Here is a 20,339-nt window from a genome sequence, read left to right on the forward strand (position 1 = left end):
AATTAAGGATCTGCCGTTCGTTCGTTAACTCGGGGTGCATATGTGTTTTTAAAATTGAGATAAACTGAATTGTTTTCTTCATTTGTATGCCTGTCATGTTTGTTATCAATACACATTATTTAGTGTCTTGATCGTTAGTTAGAGAAGTTATACACATCCGTTAAAGGATGCATTGGTTCCAGGTGATTAGTGCCCAGCACAAAAAATATCCAACGTCCAGCGTGGGATCCGCTCATACTGCCATGCGGGTGAGATAAAGTACCAGCATGTCGCTTAGCCAGCTCAGACGTTCCACCAAAGTAAGGTAGTGTGGCAAACAGGCATGTGATCCCGCTTGGAGTGTCAAAACCGGCGGACCGGCATGAATGCTTTGACAGTAGTTTGTCAGGTTTAGGTCCAGACAACTGGGCGGTCCTAACAACAGTAATACTGGTGACAGACGAGTGCAATTCGGATCTGCGGAGCGGATCAGGTCCGGATCCAGATCCGGCCTATCAGTGGATACAAATGTGAACTGTTCAGTGTAGTGGAGGTATGCGCTCCACCGAGTGTCGTTCTAGTTAAATATGTTTACATCCGTTTCCATATATGATGTATTACCATGATTATAGTGATGTAAGTAATACAAGACATTATGTAAACCAATTATATACACGAAATACACAATTCACACAGCAGAACTCTCCAGAAACTTGTGTAAAAACCTATTACTGTAGTTCTGCCAATCCAATGCTGTCATTCTCCCTCTCCCTTCTTCTTGCCTTGTCTAATGTGTCATTATCCCTTTGCGTGACATGCCATGAATCCCAGCATCATACAACAATGAATGATGATACAATGCTTTCCATGAATTACAAGGGAATTAGGATAGAATGGACATATCAACACAGCAGAAGGAATTCCGAATTTGTGACCCCAGCATTTTGACCTTTGAGCACCTGATTTATGTTCACCACTAATTCAAAGGGGCAAAAGGGGGCTGCCGGGGTATTGATAAACCAAGAAGGGTTGTAATGAGGCCAGGTGATCAATCCTACACTCAATCCATACTGGCAATTTGAAATTTGAGAGGGTACTAGGCCAAGGCTTTACAACAGTCAAAAGGGTTCATCTGTTTGGTGGTCCATCTGAGCAGAAAGTTCATACGATGCTGTGATCTCAGATTCAAATCCCACAGACTATGGTGATGACTCTTAGACACTGCAAAAAAGAAGAGTTCAAACTGCACCAGGTTATAATTATGATAACTAGCAACGGTACCCACCCTATGGGTGGGGCTTCAATTGGGAGGCCCAAATGAAAAGGCAAAATATCAGAAATTGAAGGCTTTTTATTTTATTTTAAACGATTTATATAAACATCCGTTAAATCATATCACACACAAATCATCAAAATCTAAACAGTATTTGTAGAATTTCAATAAAAGCCACATTACTGTTCATATCGGTAAATATTATTCCATCGTGTTTGGAAAAACTGGAAAATTGGAAAATTGGAAAAATTGGAAAATTGGAAAAACAATATAGCCTATTTTATTCCAGGGGGTCCCAGGATTACCCACCCAAAATTTCGCTGCGATCGGTTCAGACGTTTTTGCGGTACCTGGGAACAGACGGACGGACAGACGGACAGACATTTGGTGAATTATAGTAGGATAATAAAATATATATATTACTACAATTTTGCTGTAAAGTAACGCACGCTTTGTACATTTTCAAGCTGTTTATCCGACGCTCATTATTCCTGTTCCAACATAAACTTCTAAAACTAGACTCTAAAACGAATTTGGATTCAATTCAGTCACGTTTTGGAAACAATTTCCAAGGAAGAAATGATCTGACATACAAAGAAACCACTTGACTACAGGAGAACATTTGGCCAATTGCACGTGGGCCATTGCCCCATCGCAGCAATCCTGGTAGTGAGTATGGTCCTGAAATCAGGACACAAACGCCAACTGTTTAACCTCCACAACCTAAACGCAGATGAGACAGCCGGCTTTTCACCTCATCTGATAAAGATGGTGTGCTCTGAGATGCATTGCCCCCTGCTGGCACTACCCCGGGAAAGCAGTATCTACTATGAATGGACGAGTTGTGTGTGTGTGGGGCATGTTTTTTTGTACAAGTTATACTGGAGCTTTCCGATGTGGAATGTGATACACACCAAAATGATCGTCATGATATCCTGAGTTGATTAGGCAAATTAACTACAAATTATATGTAAGAATTCCCATGTTTTAAACGCTTGCCATGTTGAGGTGTATAGAACAGCTTAATACGTCTTTCCACGGCATGGCATTCGAATAGAAAAAATAATACAAAAAATAATAACAAGCATATATCAATTAATACTACCAATAACAAAGCATGTATCAATACTAACAACAATAATAATAGTCATATCATTTGGCAATAATTATAATCATGGGCGTGTAATTCCCACCCTGGCCCAAGCACATCTGGGCCTGATGAAAGCAAGCTAATACTCAAGTACTAGCTTACAGCAGGCAGGTATGTTACAAGGCCGTGAAGACCAATGACAATTTGGTTTAGCGGACCAATGGACCCACTAGTATTTTAAAAGTCTGACCCCATTATGGATGGACCCCAGACTCACAAGCTCTATGTTGAACACTGTAAACTGAGCTACTTTTGCAAGCCTTGGAAAAAAAAAATCTTAATATTTCAGCTGCCATTTTGCTTTTGATTTTTTTTTCATTTCAATACCACCACCTCATTTGTAATAATCACATTTACACTACCAGTCAAAAGTTTTAGAACAGCTCAATTTTTCCAGTTTTTATTGAAATTTGAGCAATTCAAGTCCAGTGAATAATCTGAAATGGTACAAAGGTAAGCAGTAAACTGCTCGAGGTTAAAAAAAAAGTTTAGGTTAGCAAAAACAGGAAAATAATGTAAATTGCAGTTATATTGTAAAAAAAAGGCCTTCTTCAGGGAACAAGTAATGGGTTAACAACTTACAGCTGTTCTGCAGCAATGTAAGTAAATTAAGCCTTGAAAGTTGATGCAAACAATTCCCACAGGTGTCCCAACCTCTGCCGATTACTTGATTACAAACCCCCTGTCTGTATAAAAGCAGTATTGGAACAGACTGTTATTACACCCACTGAAGCATCATTTGGACAATATTGCACTGCAGGAAGTAGTATATTGCTATCATAATGGTGAGAAAAAGGCAATTAACAAAGGAAGACAGACAGACAATAATTATAACCCTTAAAAGTGTAGGTCTTTCCTTTAGAGAAATTGCAAAGAAAGCCAAGGTGTCAGTGAGTACAGTTTCCTACACCATCAAACGGCACTTGGAAACTGGAGGAAACTCTGACAGGAAGAGGTCTGGCAGACCCAAAGCCACAACAGAATCAGAAGACAAGTTTCGGAGAGTTAACAGCTTGCGTGATAGGCGGCTCACAGGACAACAGCTTCAAGCACAGCTTAACACTGGTCGAAGTAAGCAAGTCTCAGTTTCAACTGTGAAGAGAAGACTTTGAGCTGCAGGTTTGACAGGTCGAGTGGCAGTAAGAAAGCCATTGCTAAGATGGCAAAATAAGAAAAAGAGGCTTGCCTGGGCCATGAAGCACCACCAGTGGACTACTGAAGACTGGAAGAAGGTCTTATGGACCAATGAATCAAAATTTGAAATCTTTGGTTCATCACGCAGGGTTTTTGTATGCCGTCGAGTAGGCGAAAGGATGGTTCCTCAGTGTGTGACACCAACTGTCAAACATGGAGGAGGAAGCATGATGGTCTGGGGCTCTTTTGCTGGATCCAGAGTCGGTGACTTGCACAGAGTGACTGTCACCCTGAACCAAAAGGGCTACCAGAGCATTTTGCAGCGCCATGCAATACCCTCTGGTATACGCCTATCCCAAGGATCCTGGGTTCGAATCCCGGTCGATCGCTGAATTAACACCAGGGGGGTTGACTCAGCCTGTCATCCTTTCGAGGTCAGCTAATTGAGTACTAGTTCACTGGTAATTCCCTGTTTGTCGTAAAAGGCGACAAAAAGGGTTGGCGGCAGGAAGGGCATCCGGCCGTAAAACATTGCTTCAAAAAGGGGACCAAGAAAAACAACAACAACCACGGTGCCTGAAAAAGGCCAACCCCCGCTTTGCGGGGAAAAATGGCCTCTAAAGGTGTTTTTTTTATTTATATGCCTAGTTGGTCAGGGGTTCATCCTGACAGCAAGATAATGACCCTAAACACACCTCCAGGCTATGTCAAAACTACCTTCGAGGAAAAGAACAAGACGGTCAGCTTCAAATCATGGAATGGCCAGCACAGTCTCCAGACTTAAACCCCATCGAGCTGGTTTGGGATGAACTGGACAGAAGGGTGAAAGCAAAGCAACCTACAAGTGCAACACATTTGTGGGAACTTCTGCAACAGTGTTGGGAAGAACTTCCCGAACAATATTTGATTTCCATTGTAAAAAGAATGCCACGAGTGTGTTCGTCGGTTATATCTGCAAAAGGTGGCTACTTTGCTGAGTCAAAAATTTGAATTAAATTTTGTTAAACAAAATGATTCTATGATTTCTTTTTTATCTCCAATTGTTTATTTATTTTATGCTTAATTTCAGAGTACATTGAGACATTAAACTGCGTAAATTTCAATAAAAACTCGAAAAATTGAGGTGTTCTAAAACTTTTGACCAGTAGTGTATGTAAAAACAAAAATGGGCAAACAGTTGTTTACCCACAATTAAAAACATGTTTGAGAGATGGAAATGTGATTGCGAGAAAGCACAAGATTCGGAAATCACAGATGAAGAGCAGAGGGCTCGTTAGCGGAATGCTAGCCGATACTCCGACACGGGCCAACTGGCCAAATCCTGATAATTAGAGCAATTGGCAACAACGCTTTCAGCAGCTTGCCAATAAGAGGATAGGTTGGCCCTATTAAGACGAATCCACCATCATTATGCACTGAGTGAGGGCTGGCTTGGCTCGTGAGTCCAGGTCATCATGTTTATCAATCATGATGTGATTCATCATATCATTATCTTATATTATATTATTATCTTATATTATTATCATATTATCTTATCTTATATTATCTTATATTATTATTATCTATTATTATTATTATTATTATTTTAGGGTTATTATTATTATTATCTATTATTATTATTATTATTATTATTATCTTATATTATTATATTATTATCATATTATTATTATTATCTTATATTATTATATTATCATATTATTATTATTATATTATTATATTATATTATTATTATATTATTATTATTATATATTATATTATTATTATCTTATATTATTATATTATTATTAAATTATTATTATTATTATATTATTATTATTATATTATTATTATTATATATTATATTATTATTATCTTATATTATTATATTATCATATTAATATTATTATATTATATTATAATTATATGATTATTATTATATATTATATTATTATTATTATATATTATATTATATTATATATTATATTATATATATATATATATTTATTTTATTATATTATTATTATTATTATATTATTATTATGTTATTATTATAATATTATATTATTATATTATTATTATTATATTATTATAATATTATTATTATTATATTATATTATTATATTATAATTATATTATTATTATTATATATTATATTATTATTATTATTATATTATTATTATTATATTATTATTATATTATATTATTATATTATTATCTTATATTATATTATTATATTATTATATTAATATCATTCATATCAAAATATCATCATGTTTATCAATCAAATTAGGATTTATCAAGCTTGTATTGATCGATGTCGGTAGAGCAAACCTGGAGAGTTTTTCTTTCACTTTCCTGAACAATTGGTGAGCCGGTATCAAAGTCCTGCACTAATCAATTGAATTTTTAAAAATTCATTTTCTCAGCAAGCGTTGGTCCGATTGACAGGAAATTTTGCATCATAGGAACGCCTCCTGCACCTCTATGTCTCCGAAACCGCTCCATGTAAAAATTGAAACATGGCTCTTTGTAAACAACTCTGCATGGGGAATAAGTGTTGTTAACAATGACGTCATTGGTGCCTTAATGATGTCGTCATAATTCGTCAAGTAAAACGCTTAGTCCGATCAGTTTGAAATTTATTGAGTGTGATCTACGCAGCAATTATATTGGAGAATGTAAATTTATGATGTCATCAGTCACGTGGTCTGGCAACCATATTAGATAAAAGAAAAAACCTTTAAAAACAGAAGAGTTGGCTCGCACCAAGTTGCCTGCGCGGAGTAAGGATTCCATGAATACCATCCAGTTCTGGTCACAAAGTTATTAGATGAATGAAAAAATAAAAATCACAGATAATGGGAAGGACAAAATGGCAGATAAAGGCACTGGAGCACAGACCCTGGACATTCAAATTAACACCATCTGTTAGTGTAGGACTGTGCAGGAAGCTGCACAGTATGTTAGACAAGGGGCAGAAAAATAGATTCATTCACTAATCTCTTAATCAACAATAATATAAATAATATAAGAATTGCATATAATCTGCTATTGGATGCTCAACATGGGGGCAGCAAGGTATACCAGCATCCTAATGTCAGTCTTACACTCAAGTCGAACAGGGAATATATTATAATTCACCCAAGGTAGCAAGCAGCCTTAAGGCTTTTTATGTGAAAGATACAAGAACATTTCAAAACACCCACATCCCCGACAGGAAAGCTATCTGTATGTACTCTCAGAAGGACCGTAGGTGCCATGAAGCGGTGAACCCTCCGGTAATCCGCCAAATGAATGTTGTACTGCGATCATATTTGACTGTCTCTTACAAAAAAATCTCTCAGGAGATGTAATTAAATTTGAGATTTCTATCAGACCTGATGAGAAATCTGGAGATGCTTTTGCAAGGGTGGGAATCCAACTCAAAGAGCAGAAGAGGTGAAGTACTGATGTATGTGTCCATTCTTATTACAACAGTATTCATTACTATAGTGCATCATTAGTATTATCGGCTGAGATGGGCTGGACATTTGGTGCGGATGGGGGGAAAGGAGAATGGCAAGGAGAGTGGATAGGTTGAGGGAGCAGGGTAGCAGGAAAAGAGGTAGACCACGGTCGAGATGGGAGGATTGTGTGAAGAGGGATATCAGTAAGGTGGAGGTGGTTGGAGGGTGTTGAGAGTTGGCTGAGGACAGAGGGGAGTGGAGGAGTATTTTGGTCAGGCAGGAGCTTGGTGTACCATCAGACCTCACCCCCTATAAAGGGAAGAGCAGGAGAACAACAACAACAACAACAACTATAATTCCACTATATATATATATATATATATATATATATATATATATATATATATATATATATATATATATATATATATATATATATATATATATATATATATATATATATATATATATACTGTATATATATATATATATATATATACACAAAGAATTAAGTTAAGCACCCCCCCGTTTTTTTACAACCTCGCACATTACAAGTTTGTTGTCGTCAAAACAGTGTAATATACCCATGATATTGCTATATTTTCTGGAGAAGTGATATTATGGTCACATAAAAACATAACAATCATGCCGTTTTCAATATTTTATTCTGAATAATTTAAGGTGAAATTTTTTGGGAATTTTAGGCATATTTTCACCTCAATTTAAGTATGGAGCTATAGGTCCATCACGGACAGTGTGGATGACGTTTATGTTTTCTAACGTACAGTCATTGTTCTGAGAAGACCTCTAGCGATCTTTGCGTCAATAACGTGTGTAGGACCCACGTGATCGGATCACTGACTCAACCCTACGTCTCATAGACCCTGTAAGCCGTCGTATGCGTTGCTGTGGCAGGTTGTTCCATTCCCGATGTAATGCACGTTCCAATTCATCCAGATTGGCTATTGGAGGGACCATCTTCGCAATTTGTCGTCCCAACATGTCCCAAACGTGCTCGAGGGGGTTCAGGTCAGGACTGTACGCAGGCCAGGGGATGGTTGTCACAGCACCTTGCTCCATCCGATCACGTGGGTCCTACACACGTTATTGACGCAAAGATCGCTAGAGGTCTTCTCAGAACAATGACTGTACGTTAGAAAACATAAACGTCATCCACACTGTCCGTGATGGACCTATAGCTCCATACTTAAATTGAGGTGAAAATATGCCTAAAATTCCCAAAAAATTTCACCTTAAATTATTCAGAATAAAATATTGAAAACGGCATGATTGTTATGTTTTTATGTGACCATAATATCACTTCTACAGAAAATATAGCAATATCATGGGTATATTACACTGTTTTGACGACAACAAACTTGTAATGTGCGAGGTTGTAAAAAAACGGGGGGGTGCTTAACTTAATTCTTTGTGTATATATATATATATATATATATATATATATATATATATATATATATATATATATCTATATATATATATATATATATATATATATATATATATATATATATATATATATATATAAAACACAGTTTGTGTGTGTGTGTGTGTGTGTGTGTGTAATGTTACCGATAGACTCCTAAATGGAGAGGCTCATGTACTTGATATTTGGCACAAACATGGCCATTGAGCCTGGTAAGAACATGGCTGACCTAAAAATTGATTTCATAATATTTTTTAACCATATTTTTACCTCAGCGCATTTCAGCGAGGAATATTATGCACGGAATCTGACCGGTCGCAGAGCAGCGCGCTGATTCGCTCAGAGCGATCACGTGATGTTCCTTGCCGCCATTAACTCAGTTGCACATTCGCACGTATTTCAGAGCGAAAAGCAATTGCCTTTTTTCACATTTCAGCGAGGAACATTGCTATTCACACCACATAGGTTTTTTTCCCTTTCATCTTTAGATCCATATTTTTTGCCATAATGTAGCGCATTATGGCTCTCTCGAGCTCGAGTTAGCCAATCACCTGGGAGCATGAGGCCACGTTGGCCATGCCCACGACAGGACGCAGAGTTGCAATCGATCGCTCAGAGCGATCACGTGATGTTCCTTGCCGCGCGATTGCGTTTTTTCACATTTCAGCGAGGAACATTGCCATTCACACCACATAGGTTTTTTTTTCTTTCATCTTTAGATCCATATTTTTTTTTCAGCGAGGAATATTCTACACGGAATCTGAATCGGTGGCAGAGCAGCGCGCTGATTCGACGATTCGCGCGCCCTCCCCCCTCCCCCTACCCCTCCCCCCCATTCCCCTCCCCTCCCCTTCCCTCTCCCCTCCCCTCCCCCACCCGGCAATGCCGGGTACTTCTGCTAGTATATTATAAACCCCACTCTCTCACCAAAATAAATGCATCTAATAAAGCTGTAGCATCATTGCAAAATGAATTTTATTTTCGAAAGACATTGCATTTGTTCATTATGCCCCAAGGAAACAGAACGTTGAGGGTGCCAAATGTCACAAAAACAATAAGAAGTTACAGTTGGAATTTTCATGATGCTTTAATTTTTTGTCGACACAATTGTTCCTCTGAGCCGGTGAAACAATACGCTTTTACTCATTTGTTATAAAAACAATCTGCAGAGAATCATGGCAATTAGCAATTGATTTTATCAGCGAACTGTTAATAACTATGTGCTACATTTCAAGCATGGTGTGAAGAACATTTCAAGCATGAACCATTTATCAGAACAAAATAAAGAAAGGTGGGTGGAGGGAGAATTATAAAAGTAAGGAACCGGAGCAAAAGTCAAAGGGACTGGATCCAAGATCAAAGGTTAAATATGGATCCAGTTCCTTTCATCATTGATCATTCCCAGCAACAGCTGCACCTCATTTCCCAAATCGGTAAACATACTCTTGTTGACCTTTGTTGACTAAAATCCACTTTGTCTTCAGAAATAAAATGGATGTATTTGGGAGGAGTCACCACCAACTAGTCTAGCTGCTCAAGAGCAAATTATTTGTTTGAAAGGTCACGAAATAAGTGCAATAGGTTTCACTTGCATGAAATCAGTGGTTTAACTTAACGATTAAGCTTCCCAATTTTCGAGGGAGTTTTATAGTGCAACTCAGTTGGTCAACCAACAAGGCAAACATGAAGATCAAGGAGCTTTCCAAAGAAGTCTCAAATAAAGTGGTGGAGAAGCACCGTTCAGGAGAGGGTTATAAGAAGATTTCAAAGTCACTCATTATTCCTTTGAGTATGGTGAAATCCATCATTAAGAAGAGTAAGATGTATTATACCACCCAGACTCCACCCAGATCAGATCACCCATCCAAACTCAGCAGCCGAGTAAGCAGAACACTGCTTCGGGATGTCACTGTAAATCCACCAATGACTTTGAAAGATCTGCAAGGCTCTATGTCTGAGATGGGGGTCAGTGTTCATCAATGAATAACATCTCATTCCTTTCACAAAGTTGGCCTCTATGGACAGGTGGCAATAATGAAGCCATTACTGAAAAAGACACATCTAAAAGCTCGTATGGAGTTTGTAAAAAAGCATCTTAATGATACTCCAGGCATGTGGACAAACGTTTTGTGATCAGACGAGACAAAAATAGAAATGTTTGGTCTAAATTCAAAGCGTTACGTCTGGCGCAAGCCCAGCATTGCACATCACCCAGTCAACGTCATCCCTACTGTCAAGCGCGGTTGTGTCAACATCATGTTATGGGGCTGCTTTTCATCAGCAGGGACTGGCAAGCTTGTCATGATAGAAGGGACAATGGATGGTGCAAAGTACAGGAGAATCCTTGATGAAAACCTCCTTGAGTCAGCCATGAATCTGAAACTGGGTAGGAGATTCACATTTCAGCAGGACAATTATCCGAAGCACAAAGCCAAGGCCACACTGGATTGACTGAATAAGAAGAAAATAAATGCTATTGAGTGGCTCAGCCAAAGTCCTGACTTGAACCTAACTGAACATTTATGGCGAGACTTGAGGATTGCAGTCCATCAACAATCCCCATCAAACTTGGCAGAACTAGAGCAATTTTGATGGGAAGAATGGGCAAAACATGAGATTTGCAATACAATGAAGCCAAAGATATATCGTAATGCAATAGTCAAGTCTGAAGGACAAGATGATCAAATTAACTTCCTACTTTTTTTTTTTTTTTTTGTATACAAGATCGAGGCTCGTGAAAGAGCTAACATTAATCACACAAAAAGACAAACCGACACACAAAACACAAAAAACAAGGGGAGCGGAAGACAAGATGGGGAGAGAGGGGGAAGGACACAAACACAACATTTGAGAGCAGGGACATCGGGAGGACTTGGGGAGAGGTGGGAGAGGAATAAAACATATGAACACTGCAAGGACTCTGGGGTGAATTACCGGGGGTAGAAAAGATCAAGGTTTTCGATGGGGGATGATAAGAGATGGTGGTGAACAGCTGTTTTAAAGACCTGGAGGGAGGAGTGGGATTGAAGGGAGTGGGGGAGTTTGTTCCAGAGGCGGGAGAAAAGGGGAATGAAAGAGTGAAGGTGAGCAAAGAGCCTAGACTTTGGCAGTTTAACCATAAGAGGGTTGCAGGCAAATCTTGTGCGACCTGAAGGAATATTGGGGGGACAGAGCACAGAGAGAGCTGGGGGAGCAAGGCCGGAGATGAGTCGGTAGAAGACAGAAAGACCACCAACCTGCCTGCGGTGAGTGAGTGAAAGGCCCTCGGAGTTGACTACATCACAGGAGATTCCAATGATTCTGAAAGCTTTGGCCTCAACAGCGTGAAGCCGAGCAAGGTGTGAGGCAGGAGCACCATCCCAGAGGGGGGAACAGTATTCCATTGAGCTGCGGATGAAAGCCTTGTATGTGGTGAGGAGCTCAGGTGTGCCAAGGAAGGACTTCGCACGACGGAGGATGCCCAGTCGGCGACTGGCTTTGGAGGCCAGCTTGGAAATGTGGTTTTCCCAAGAAAGATCATGGCAGATAGTGAGACCCAAAAGCTTGAGCGACAGAATTTCTTGGAGAGGATTGTTGAGAAAGTAGATTGGAGGGTTGTCCAGTCGGTCCTTTCGGAGAGACATTGTAAGAGTGTGAGATTTGTCAGGATTGAAAGACATGTTCCACTTGTTTGACCAGTCTGTGATTTTGTCCAGGTCTGCAGAGAGTGAGGAGGCTGCAGACTGCCGATCTGAGGGATGAGGAATGGAGCGGCAGATAGTGGAGTCATCAGCAAAGAGATAGAGAGGATTTTCCAGAGAGTCGGAGAGATCATTGATGAAGACCAGAAATAGCACAGGGCCCAGAACACTACCTTGGGGAACTCCAGCCAGAACAGGAAGGGAAGATGAGAGAAATCCATTCAGGGCCACACGTTGCCTATGACCAGAGTGGAAATCCACAAGCCATGAGTGGAGATTTCCCTGAATACCATAGGAGGTGAGTTTGGTGAGCAGAGCTGGGTGCCAGACCGTATCGAAGGCACGTGATATGTCAAGTGAGACAGCTCTGATTTCCTGTTTGGCATTGAGGACCTCCATCCATTGTTGAGACAGCAGAAGCAACATGTCCAGAGTAGAATGACCTGGTCTGAATCCAAATTGATGATCAGAGATCAAGCCATTGGAGAAGAGGAAGGATTTGATATCCGAAGCAATGATGGATTCCATGACTTTGCTGATAATTGGGAGCAGGCTGATTGGTCTGTAGTTGCAAGGATCTGTTTTTGCACCTTTTTTGTGTAAAGCGGTAATGTTTGCTGATTTCCAAGATGCTGGCAGATGACCTTGAGCAAAAGAGAGGGTGAAAAGAACAGAGAGAGGGTGAGATAGAGCGGCAGAGCAGGATTTTAGGACCCGAGGGCTGATGCCATCTGGTCCAGTTGCAGAATCAGAGTCGAGGTTTGATAAAAACTTCTCCACCTTGTCAGGAGAGAAGGACACAGAGTCCAGGAGCAGTTGGGTTCGACTGGGAAAGGTGGGAACAGAGAGAGATGGGTTTGGGACACAAGATTTTGAGGCAAACACAGAGTTGAGGCATTCGGCTTTGTCACGTGCGGCGTCAACTGTGTAGCCATTTGAGGTAAGGGAGGGGATGGAGGGGGAACAAACACCAGAAACGGATTTGACCAGACGCCACCAGGATTTGGAGGAAGGAGACAGGTTTGAGAGTTCAATCTTGAGTGTGGAGAGATAGTGCTTCCTGGCACTCCTGAGGGTAGAAACACACTTGTTTCGAGCTTGGTGGAAGGAACTGAGATTGCCTTTAGTTGGATTTGCCTTCCAAGACGCAAAGGCAAGTTGTTTCAGGGCAACTGCCTCACCACAAGATTCAGTGTACCATGGACGGGAGGAAGGGTAAGACAACTGAAGACGAGATGGGATAAATCTGTGCATGAGAGAGAGCAGTTTGCTTTGGAAGAATTCCCAGGAAGAATTGATGTCAGAGGCATTAGAGATGGGAGACCAGTCCAGTTGATTGATGGCTGCTTGCAGACCGTGCCAGTCGGCCTTAGTGAAATGCCAGACTCGTCGGCGCTGAGGAGGCTCTCTGAGAATGGCCAGTGAGATGTCCACTTTAACAAGCACATGATCAGAAGAACCGATTGGAGCAGAAGAAGAGCAGCAGACATTTGCAGGGAAGTTAGTCATAACCAAGTCCAGAAGAGAAGATACTCCATTGACTGAGATCCGGGTCGGGAAATTGACAGTTTGTGTCAGTCCCAATGAGTCGCAGAAGTCCTTTGCTGAGGTGCCATGGCTGGTGAGAGATGAACCCACACCCAGCCAGCTGGCATGTTGACAGTTGAAGTCGCCACATATGAGGAAGAGAGAGTTTGGATGAGTTGATAGAAGTTGGTCCATGTTGTCCGACAGAGAAATGTAAATGGAGTCATCACTATTTGGAGGACGGTACAGAACACATATGAACAAAAGGTGGGAGCAGAGTGGAAGCCGTAGCCAGAGGTACTCCTGTGGGTGGGGTGGAGAGAGGGCAGTGCAGGGAGAGTGAGGAAGAGAGTTTTTGATAAAGATAGCCACCCCACCACCAGGACGAGGCTCAGGTCTATCGTACCGGAGGAGGGAGTAACCAGGAAGAGATATTAAGGAATCAGAGACATCTTGAAGGAGGAAAGTTTCTGTTAAGCAGATCAAGTCTGGATTTTCAGAAGCAACCTGAATGGAGAGATCAATCAGGTTTGAGCGAAGGCCCCGGATGTTTGAGGTCCATACCTTTGAGGTCCATATGGTACTTTACTGGCTATCGTTCGAAGTCAACACATCTTATTATTTTTGTTGGTGTCAATTATTTTATTCTGCATTAACTCCATGTTCTCCAATTAACCCCCTTTACCCCACCATCCCCACACCCACATAATTCCCTCTCAATGTGTTAATTGGTCACGAACCCAGGCCATGTTCCATGGAAATATACTGCCCATTAGCAGAATGTATTTGGCATGGGTTTGTTGTTATTAATTTGTGTTTCAAGTTCCTTCAGCTGTTAAAAGCCTATTAACGCATGATTAAGAACCACCCTGGCCACTGGGGAGACTTAAAGACAAAACGTGCCTGGAGAATGCGTTTGAAATTTGGTAAAAACCAATTCCTTGCCCTCCTTAATTCCTCCTCCAAAAGAGTCACAACTTCAAGATAATCCATCCTGCATGTTCTATGGAACTGGAACACAATTACCATCAACTAAAGCTCCGTATATCATGATCACGTACGCTACAGAAGGAAGGCAACAAGTTGCACACTGCTCGGTAACTCCAAAGACCACAAGACATGCAGGTACATACTCCGCTCAATTAGCCTACATGCTAATTATCATTCATTTCTATTCTATACATGATTCTATGCATGTACTGTGTATCCATTGCAAAGATGTCCACCTTGGCCTAATGGTAAATCCACTGGAATGGAATCCCAGAGGTTGTGGGTTAAAATTTGGCTGAAGGCAGTAGTAATTTGCCATTTACCATTTCAAATACAAGCTCAATTATCCAGGCACTTGCCATATGTGGCCAAATTTATTTGGCAGAAATATGAACTACATAACACAAGATTTGGTGGTTTTATAAAGGAAAGATCTGAAAGATATTCGTATATGGCACAAGTAATAGGATGTGATTATGTGATGCAAAGGAATCTTGTAATTAAAACATTTGGATGCGAATTACCTCTCTAATGTGAATTTGTTCATCGAGGATTATTCTGAATCTAAACATGAAATACAAAAACAGCATGGCATGAATATACTTACACTACCTGCTACAACAGTCTTTTGTCTTTATATATGGCTGCAAAACATCAACTCGCAAAAAAGGAGTCAATATGTTCGGCTTACATTACTTAACAAACATTTGGGTATTATATATACGAGAAGCACCAGTTATATATACTATCTATGGGAGTGGCAAGAGGGTCATCCATATGATTACTCATACCATAGCAGAGAACCCGGCGATCTTGTTTGAAGCGTCCAACACCTTCTTCTGACTTCCTTTATTTGGGCGGTGTATAGGTAACAGGCCGCTACCTCGATCGCTCTCGACAATAAAAAAATAACCCGGGTTACGTATGTGAAGCAAAACATGTGCACTTCTCATCTACCATATAAAACACAATGTCGGTTTGTGTGTTTGTACAGATGTCTGTCCCCCTTCATAAGGGTTGGTTTTAAAGGACAATCTTTTAACACGAATGTGTGTTCACTGCGATCTATTTTTGAGGATAAAACAAACTCGAAAAACATTTTGCATAAAAGAGTAATTATGTCTCTTCTATTGGAATTGTAGACGGTGGCTTGTAAAACAAGCCTCAAGGGCTCAAGGGCGACAGGATACAGAAGTGTTAAAAAAACAAACAAAGAATAAATACAAAGCCCAGGGAGGTAAATTTCGCTGCACGTGATGTGCAATGCGCGCAGAGTAAAACGAGTGCTCATTTACATCTGTATGATGTCTAATAATAAAGAAGATATAAGCACACCTGACACTAGGCCGAGGTTTCAGACTTTGGCACGCTGACGAGGCTGCACCATCAAATAAACTGTTCCAACCCATCATTTTTGACGGGCTTTTTACTAGTATGAATATATATGCCATTGTAGTTATACAGCTTGGATAATTGCAATTACACCCTCCCAAAGAAAGAAGACGCCAAGATGGGAATTTGTTTGTTTTTTTCAAAAATTGATGGAGACAAAACTTGCACATGCACAACTTCAGGTGGCCTTCATTTATCACTGAAAGTTTTAGCTTTCTAGGTCAAATCCTTTTGGAGGATTACATGGAACATACAATATACGTACAACATACTGTTGCGGATCTCTCGAAGCCCGTCGACGTACAGAGGGGGGGTTAAACCCCTTTTCCCCCTTCGGGCCTTCGAGTCCACGAGGCCGAGTCGCCACTCCCGTAGCGGGCGTGCGGAAGGGTATCGGGTCGAATCCACACGTACCTTCGGTACCCACGCCGCCACGAGAACGGGGACTGGACCTCGCACAAGCCACGCCAATCGAATACGCCCGAGCAGTTTGCGTATCACGTGACTCGTGCCGTTACTTTTATTGATCCCGATTGAGCGGTTTTATTCGTGCGATGCTAGGCCAATAGTGAAATGACGGGAACGATCAAATAGAAGGAAGAACACAGGTTTATTTACAACTATACAAGGATCAGGGTAAAGAGAAGGGACACAGAGCAGATGCTTAATCAGTCTTAACTTATATCCCAGACAAGGGCCCACTCACTCACGCAGGGAAAAGAAGGAAGGACAAGTTCGCGCTCCAAACGTGCCTTGGCGCCGTTCACTCCGGACAGCTCACCGGGCGTGGCCCTCGGATGTTTGCGGCACGTGTGCTGGGAGCGCGGGCAGGGAGATCGTGCGTCTGTGGCCCCGGAATGGATCGTCTTCACAAGCGTGTTATTCACAGCCGCAGAGCGCAGGGCACAGGGAGAGTTCGTGTACGGAGAGGGCTATAACAAGCAAGGGACTGAATTCACTGGTGACCACAACGTCTCTTTCTCACTAGGACTTGTTCACTGCTGCACTCGTAGACTGAGGGGCTGGGCGACTGGCGACTGGCAACCACATGTCTCACTCAGCTCTGTCTGACGCGGGGGTCCCGGGGCAGGGTTTTATGGTCCCGCCCCAGAGTCTTACCCGAATGTTCCAAGCCCCTCCTCTCGCTGCCGTTGTGAGCCACTCCCCTTGAGCTCCGATTGGCTGCTCACCGCTTACCGGCCACTCCCCTGCAGCTCCTCCCTTCGGCCTGCCAGACTTGTTCCAGGCCTAGCACATGGCATTCGAGCCCAAAGAACACCTAACTTACTGGCCTGCTCAACGCAAACTAACACAGGAAAGGAGACTACACTTACATTTAATAAGAAATAACTAAACTAAAGCGAGGCTACATGTTGTGGTGCAACTACCTACGAGGGGGGTCATCCTTTATTTGCAAAACCGCAACAATACTTTTCTTCCATTATATATAAATGTTATTGATGAGGGGTGTACAGAGATGATTATTGCAGCGCAAGAACTCGGAGTTAATTGGACGAAGAGGCTGTTGAATGTATGCTCGAGAGATGGTGAGAAGCCTAGAGGATTGGAGGACAGGGTTAATGGTGCCAATATGGAAGGGGAAGGGTGATATTAAAGATCAGGAGGAAATACAGGAGGAGCATTACATTTCTAAATCATGTTATTAAGGTGTCGGAGAGGATTCTAAATGGGAAAATAAGGAAGAGTGTGGAAATGGAGATCGGAGAAGAGCAGCAGGGGTTTAGAAAGGGTAGGGGGATGACGGATGGGATGTTTGCACTGAGACAGCTGGTGGAGAAGACGTTTGAGGTGCAAGGTGAAATGGCATTGGGATTTGTGGATCTGGAGAAGGCCTACGACACTGTCCCGAGAGACATGATGATGACGACACTGAGATGGATGGGAGTAACGGAAGCAGGAGTTAGGTTGGTGGAAGGGATGTACAAGGGACTGAAGGGAAGAGTTCTGGTTGGTCCTTGGATGTCGGAGGAGTTCAGTGTGAACATTGGTTTGAGCAGGGAAGCACTTTCAGCCCACTCATGTTTATCATGGTGATGGAGCTGATAAGCAGGAAGGTGAACATGAGGGGTAGTATGGGGAAGATGTTGTAGACAGATGATCTGACGGTTGTGGTGCAGATTGGGTGGAGAATGCGGGAAGTACTGGGGGAGTGGAAGGAGACATTTGGGATGCATGAGCTGAAGATGAGTATGGAAAAGACTGAGGTGATGTGGGTCAGGCAGCAGAGAAAATAAATGAATATCAGGTTGGAAGGGAAGCCAGGGGCATGAGTATCTGGGGGGAAACCGTGACTGGGGATGGTAAGTTCGAGACAGAGATGCGGAGGAGGATACAGGTGGGTGTGAATGTGTGGACAAGGGTGGAGGGAGTAATTGCAGACAGAAATATATCAAGGAGATTGAAAGGGAAGGTTTTGATGTCGTGTGTAATGCGGCCTACCTTTACTGTCTGGAGATGGTGGCACTGACAGAGAGACAACAACAGACGCAGCAGGTTTGCGAGAAAAACTGGGTCAGGAGGATTGCGGGAGTGAAGAGGGTGGATAGAAGGAGGATGGATGAACTTAGGGAGGAGATTGATGTGCAGATGAGCTAAACAGAGATATTGGTGAAATTTCGGCTGAGGTGGGCTGGACACTTTTTTTTTTTTGTAGACAGAGTCAAGGCTCGTGTAAGAGCTTGGTGTGAATGGGGAAGAGAAAATGGCAAAGAGAACGGATAGGTTGAAGGAGTCAGGTAGGAAGAAAAGAGGTAGACTACGGTTGAAATGGCAGCAGTGTGTGAGGACAGATATCAGTAAGGTGGGGGTGGTTGGAGAGTGGAGAGAGTTGGTTGAGGACAGAGGGGAGTGGGTAATTATTGTGGACAAGGCAGGGTAGAAGCTTGGTACCATTGGACCTCACCTCTTATACAGGGAAGAGGAGGAGAAGTTACACAAAGCTTTGAAATGAATTGATTGTGTATGGTAAGTAGTGTATAATGTATATCTAGCTACCGTGGCTGCCAGACCATGTGACCGATGACATCATAAATTAATATGTTGTAATGCAATTGTTGTGTAGGTCATGCTCAAGAAATTTCAAACTGATCAGACTAAGCGTTGTACTTGTCGAATTATGACGTCATAATGAAGGCACTGATGACTATCATTAACATATCTTATTCCCTATGGGTAGTACTTGACAATGAGCATTGTTTCAATTTTTTCTATTGAGAGGTTTCGGAGATATAGAGGTTCAATTTATTTCCAAAATGGCGTCTGTACCACGTGACCTATGATGTCATAATTATGACTAAAAATATACAGGTGGATATGATACTATGGTGAAAATTCTGTGTCAACTGGACTAACGGTTGCCGAGAAAATGAGTTTTTAAAATGCAGACACGCACGTACGACATACGGGGGTGAATTATGCAACCAATCGCTTTTCGCTTTACGAGCACAGAGTAACAAAGACAGGAAGAATTGGCTGAAAGTCTGCCAGGATTATCTGCGACCACAGCACAGACTGATATCAAGACACCTAAACAGCATTTGAAAGAATGACAATCGCATAAGGAGGCTTACAAAGGTTTATGAAGAGAACCTGCATCCAGAAAGGCCAATCCCGAAGGTCATATCTTCACTTTCATTCCAATGAATGCTCAATGTATTGGTTTTTTTTTTTAAACATCAAATAGAATTGGTAAAACGCTACAATTGTCCAAACTTTGGCAAGTTCTGGAAAACCCTCGAGCCAAAAATGCTAAAAAATGCAGGACACATTTTTCCTAAGTTTTGCACATCCTGTGCTCAGTCTACATGCTCAGAACATTCAACTCATAATGAATATGCAGATTAGTGTTAATTGCTTGGGCCATCTGGACAGATACCCCTCATGAGGTTTCTTCAGAGATCAGATGGACATTTGATTCTTATGGCATTGTTTTATTAAGGAGACAGTATAACAATATTATTCAGACTGATCAGGAAGGACAGCTTAGAGGTAGGCAAACTCACTGTTGTGCTGTCTAACCTACAGTAGGTGCTGTCTAACCTGCAGTGTCTAACCTACAATCTCAACCCAGGTATAAACTGTTACCCTATCATTTCGCAAGTAGGGTAATGCATCAATGGGTGCGCTGTCCCTCTGAAGAACCTTTAGCCGGAGGACCCGTCTGCCAGTATTGGTCATTGGCGGGTGTTAAGGGTCTTTTGGGTCTTCAGGGTATTTAATGGTCTTTGATGTTTTTGGGGTCTTTGAGGGTCTTCAGAGTCTTTTGAGTCCTCGGGGTATTTTGGATCCTCAGGGTCTTTTGGATCTTCGGGGTCTTTTTGGT

The 20,339-nt window shown here is 41.5% G+C and overlaps 1 protein-coding gene across 1 annotated transcript in view; it reads right to left on the reverse strand.

The window, feature by feature from the left end:
* LOC137425829 (protein dispatched homolog 3) overlaps positions 1-20,339 on the reverse strand; it is a 348,370-nt gene that overhangs the window by 15,854 nt on the left and 312,177 nt on the right. The gene's annotated exons all lie outside the window — the stretch shown is intronic.

Source organism: Myxine glutinosa, chromosome 4 (genome assembly GCF_964187855.1).
Source record: "Myxine glutinosa chromosome 4, kmMyxGlut1.1, whole genome shotgun sequence".
NCBI lineage: Eukaryota > Metazoa > Chordata > Myxini > Myxiniformes > Myxinidae > Myxine > Myxine glutinosa.